This window comes from Leucoraja erinacea, chromosome 2 (assembly GCF_028641065.1).
Source record: "Leucoraja erinacea ecotype New England chromosome 2, Leri_hhj_1, whole genome shotgun sequence".
In the NCBI taxonomy this organism is placed as follows: domain Eukaryota; kingdom Metazoa; phylum Chordata; class Chondrichthyes; order Rajiformes; family Rajidae; genus Leucoraja; species Leucoraja erinaceus.
In genome coordinates this window covers 139314185-139319184 of record NC_073378.1, presented here as the reverse complement: position 1 = coordinate 139319184, position 5000 = coordinate 139314185, and the positions used below count along the sequence as shown (strand labels likewise).

Genomic DNA, 5000 nt, shown 5'->3' with positions numbered 1-5000 from the left:
TTTACAATTCCTCAGTTCTATCCACACTAACTCAACATCTCCTGATTCTATGTCACCCTTTGCAAGGGACTGATTTCATTCCTCACCAACAGGGCTACCCCACCCCCTCTGCCCACCTGCCTGTCTTTTCAATAGGACGTATACGAATATTCAGTTCCCAGCCCTGGCCCTCTTGCAGCCATGTTCCCACAACATCATACTTGCCAATTTCTAACCGAGCTTCAAGCTCGTCCACTTTATTCCTTATACAACATTCATATACAACACTTTAACTTCGGTATTCACCTCCCCTCTCACACCGGTGGCCCTGACCTTACTCTCTTATCCCTTCTCGAACTTTCCTTCCCATTAATTCGGGAGTCTTTCGTACCATTTCCTGCACTCACTTCCCCTTTAACTCCATCATTATAGTCCCAATTTATCAAGCCCCCCACTATTTAGTTTAAACCCATACGTGTAGCACGACAAACCTGCCTGCCAGAACGTTGGTCCCCCTCCAGTTAAGGTGTAACCAGTCCATTTTGCACAGGTCACCCCTACCCCAGAAGAGATCCCAGTGGTCTATAAAACTAAATTCTTGCTCCCAGCACCAGCCCCTCAGCCACACATTCAGATCCCCAATCCCCCTGTTCCTGCTCTCACTAGCGTGAGGTGCTGGAAGCAATCCAGAGATAACCGCCCGAGAAGTCCTGCTTTTCATTCTTCTTCCTAACGCTTCCTAACCCAGTGGAGGCCAATTCATTGGAAGCATCGAGTGAATTGTCCTCCACTGTTTTGTGAGACAAGGCAATTCCACAGGTTCACAGCCCTCTGTCTGTGTGAAATTGTGTTATTAAATCTCAGTCCTAAATTAAATCACCCAGGGTAACTCAAATGTTTAATATTTTACGTGTCATTCTTAATTGTTATTGTATGTGGTGTTGCTACTTGCGAGCGGAGCAGCAATGCAGAGGTAACCACCCGACATTGCTCCGTGTAAGTACGTGAACACTTGGGCCAATAAACGGATTAATTCGTTCATTCATTTCACTGCATCGGTTTAAGTGACAAATGAATCTTGAACCCCCCGCCCCGCCCCGCCCCTTATTTAAAGATCCCGTTTCCACACTCTATGACAATTTTATGTTTTGTTTCTACCTTCAGTCTGAAGAAGGGTCTCGACCCGCAACGTCGCCCAATCGCTTCTGTCCGTCGGCCCCGCGCAGTCACGCCGCCATCTTGTGTCACAGCCGCCATCTTGTGTCCGCCTCCCAACCGGAAACAGCCGCCATCTTGCTTCTCCTTGCGACTGGGGCGGTGACGTCACGGCGTCAGCCGGGCTGGGCAGGCGGACGTCACCGCGCAGGACGCTCGGCGGCCCCCACACAACTACCCCTCCCCCCACTGTACCCCTCCCCCCCCCCACTGTGTGTGTTTGTGTGTGTGGGTATGAGTGTGTTGTGTCTGCGTGAGTGTGTGTGTGTGAGACTTTGTGTGAGTGTGTGTGAGACTTTGTGTGAGTGTTTGTGTGTGTAAGTGTGTGTGTGAGTGAGTGTCTGTGTGTGAGTTTGTGTCTGTGGGTGTGTGAGTCTGAGTGTGTGAGTTCTAGGGTGTGTATGTGTGAGTGGGAGCTTATTCGCTATGATTAATAGTTGGATGGCTGTCAGGAAGACTGGCTGTTGGGGAATGAGTGAGAGTGTGGGTGTGGTGGGTGTGTGGGGGTGGGTGTGTGGTGGAGGGTGTGTGGGTGGAGGGTGTGTGGGGAGGGGGGTGGGGGAGGGTGGAGGGTGGGGGGGTGTGTGTGTGGTGGGGTGTTGTGTGTGGTGTGTGGAGGTGGAGGGTGTGGGGGAGGGGGGTGAGATGGGTGGGGGGTGTCTGTGTGTGAGGTTGGAGTGGGTGCGGGGGTGGTTATCGGGGGTGTGATGTGGAGGGGGGTGTGGTGGAGGGGAGGGTGGGTGGGGTGTGGGGGGGAGTTTGGGGGGGTGGGTGGGAGGGGGTGAGGAGTGGGAGGGGGAGGGGTGTGGGTGTGAGGGGGGGGTGGGGGTGTGGGGGGGCGGGAGGTGGTTTGAGGGGGTGGGTGATGTGTGTGAGGTGGGTTGGTGTGTGAGGGTGGGGTGAGGGTGGGGGGTGGTTGGGGGGTGTGAGGGGGGGCTGCTGGGTGGGTGGTGGGGTGGGGTGGGGGGTTGGCGTGTTGGTGGAGGGGGGGTGGGGTTGGGTGGGAGGGGGGGGGGGTGGTGGTGGGGGGGGGGGTGAGGGGGGGTGAAGGGGGGGGGGTGGGAGGGGGGTGGGGTGGGGGGGTGGGGGTGGGGGGTGCGGGGGGTGCGGTGGGGGGTGGGGGTGTGGGGTGGGGGGGGGGGGTGGTTGTGGGGGGGGTGGGTTGGGTGGGTTAGGGGTGGGGGGGGGGGTGGGGTAGGGGGGTGGGGGGGGGGGGGGGGTGGGGGGGGGGGGGTGGGGGGGGGGGGGGGTGGGGGGGGTGGTGGGGGGGGGGGGGGGTGGGGGGGGTGGGGGGGGGGGGGGGGGCGGGGGTGGGGGGGTGGGGGGGTGGGGGGGGGAGGGGGGGGGGGGGGGTGGGGGGGGGGGGGGGGGGAGGGGGGGGTGGGGTGTGGAGGGGGGCGGGGGGGGGGGGGGGGGGGGGGGGCGGGGGTGGGTGTGGGGGGGGGGGGGTAGGGGGCTTGGAGGGTGGGGGGGGGGGGGGGGGGGTGGGGGGTGGGGGGGGGAGGGGGGGTGGGGTGGGGGGAGGGGGGGGGGTGGGGGTTGGGGGGAGGGTGGGGGTGAGGGGTGGGGGGTGGGGGGGGGGGGAGGGGGGGGGGGGGGGGGAGGGGGGGGTGGAGGGGGGTGGGGGGCAGGGGGGGGGGGGGGGGGGGGGGGGGGGGGGGGGGGGGGGGGGGGGGAGGGGGGGGGGGGGGGGGGGTGAGGGGGGGGGGGGAGGGGGGGGGTGGGTGTTGGGGGAGGGGTTGGGGGAGGGGGGAGGGGAGAGGGGGGGGGGGGGGGGGGGAGGGGGTGGTGGGGGGGGGGGGGGGGGGGGGGGGGGGGGGGGGGGGGGAAGGGGGGGGGGGGGGGGGGGGGGGGGGGGGGGGGGGGGGGGGGGGGGCGGGTGGGGGGGGGGGGGGGGGGGGGGGGGGGGGGGGGGGGGGGGGGGGGGGGGGTGAAGTGGGTTGGGTAGTTTGTTTTGTGGGGGGGTGGGGGGGGGGGAGGGGGGTGGTGGGGGGGGGGGGTGGGAGGGTGGAGGTAGGGGGGGGGGGGGTGGGGTGGTGGGGGGGGTTGGGGTTGCGGTGGGCTGGGTGTAGTGGTGGGTGGAGGGGTGGGGGGGGTGGTGGAGGGGGGAAATGGTGTGTGTGTGTGTGGGGAGGGGTTAATGGGGGTGTAGTGGGAGGTTTGGGTGGGTGGGAGGGGGCGGGTCGGATTAGGGGGGTGGGTGGGGGGGTGAGGGGGGAGGAGGGGGGGGGGGTGTGTGAAGGGGGGGGGTGGTGGGGTGTATAAAAGGGAGGGGTTGTGTGTGGGGAGGGGGGGGGGTGAGGTTGGGTGTGGGGTGGGAGTTAGTGGGTGTGGTGTGGGAAGTGTGGGGGGGGTTGGGGGTGGTGTGTGGGGGGGGGTGGGGGTGGGTGTGTGTGGGGGGGGTAGGGGGAGGGGGGGGTGGTAGAGGTGTGTGTGTGTGGGGGGGGGGGGGTGTTGTGGTGGGGTGTAAGTGTGGGGTTAAGTGGGAGGTGGGTCCGGGGGTGGGGGGTGGGGGGGGGGGGGGGGGGAGGGTGAGGGTGGGGGTAAGGGGGGGGGGGGGGGTGGGTTGGGGGGGGGGGGGGGGTGGTTGGGGGGGGGGAGGGGGTTGGTGTGGATGGGGGTTGGGGGGGGGGTTGGTCGAGGGTGGGGGTGGGGGGGGGGGGGGCAGTGGGGTGGGGGGGTGAGAGGGTGGGTTGTGGGGGGGGGTGGGGGGCTGGGGGGGGGTTGTGGGTGGGGGGGGGCTGGGGGGGGGGGGGTGGATGGGGGGGGTGGTCGAGGGGGGGGGGGGGGGGGGGGGGGGGTGGGGGGGGGTGGGTGGGGAGGGGGGGGGGGGATGGGTGGGGGGAGGGGCGGGTGGTGGGGGGTGGGGGGGGTGTGGGGGGGTTGGGGGGATGTGAGGTGGTGTGTGGGGGAGGGGAGGGGGGGGGTGGGGGGGGGGGGGGTGGGGGGGGGGGGTGGGGGGGGGGGGAGGGGGGGGGGGGGGGGGTTGAAGGGGGGTGGGCGGGGGGGGGATGGTTCGGGGGGGTGGGTTTGGGGGGGGTGGGGGGGGGGGGGGGGGGGGTGGGGGGGGGGGGGGGGGGGGGGGGGGGGTGAGGGTGGTGTGAGGGGAGGGGTGTGTGAGGGGGGAGGGGTGGGGTGTGTGGGGGGGGGGGGGGGGGGGGGGGGGGGGGGGTTTCAAGAAATAACCAAAATATGTGTGGGAATTCTTGCATCGGAGTCGGTTTATGATGCTTTCAAGACGAGAGCTAAATAGGGCTCTTAAAGATAGGGAGTCAGGGGATATGGGGGAAGGCAGGAATGGGTACTGGGGGGGGGGGATCACCATGATCAATGGAATGGCGGTGGGGGATCGCAAGGACCGAAGGTCCTACTGGGGGGGGGGGGGTCTATTGTCTATTAAATGGGGGGGGGGGGGGGGTGGGGGGGGGGGGGGGGGGGGGGGGGGGGGGGTAATACCTGGGGGGGGGGGGGGGGGGGGGGGGGGGGGGGGGGGGGGGGGGGGGGGGGGGGGGGGGGGGGGATGTGGTGGTGTGTGTGTTCGGGGGGGGGGGGGGGGGGGGGGGGGGGGGGGGGGGGGGGGGGGGTTGTGTGTGTGTTCTGGGGGGGGGGGGGGGGGGGGGGGGGGGGGGGGGGGGGGGGGGGGGTGTCGAGTGGATGTGGTTGTGGAGGGGGGGGGGACTATGTTGGGGGGGGGGGGGGGGGGGGGGGGGGGGGGGGGGGGGTATGGGGGGGTGCTGTGAGGTGGAATGGGGGGGGGGGGGGGCTGGGGGGGGGGGGGGGGGGGATCGGCTGCCTTGCACTCTGAA

General features: G+C 68.7%; 1 protein-coding gene across 2 annotated transcripts in view; it reads right to left on the bottom strand.

Moving 5' to 3' along the window:
- LOC129716213 (zinc finger protein 271-like) overlaps nt 1-1262 on the bottom strand; it is a 13773-nt gene extending 12511 nt beyond the window's left edge. Inside the window, exon 1 of one of the 2 annotated variants that reach the window (XM_055666085.1) lies at nt 1138-1262. The gene's annotated coding sequence lies outside the window, so the exon portion shown is untranslated. The remainder of the gene's footprint in view (nt 1-1137) is intronic. The other variant, XM_055666092.1, reaches the window with a different exon arrangement.
- Between the last annotated feature and the right edge of the window lie 3738 nt (nt 1263-5000).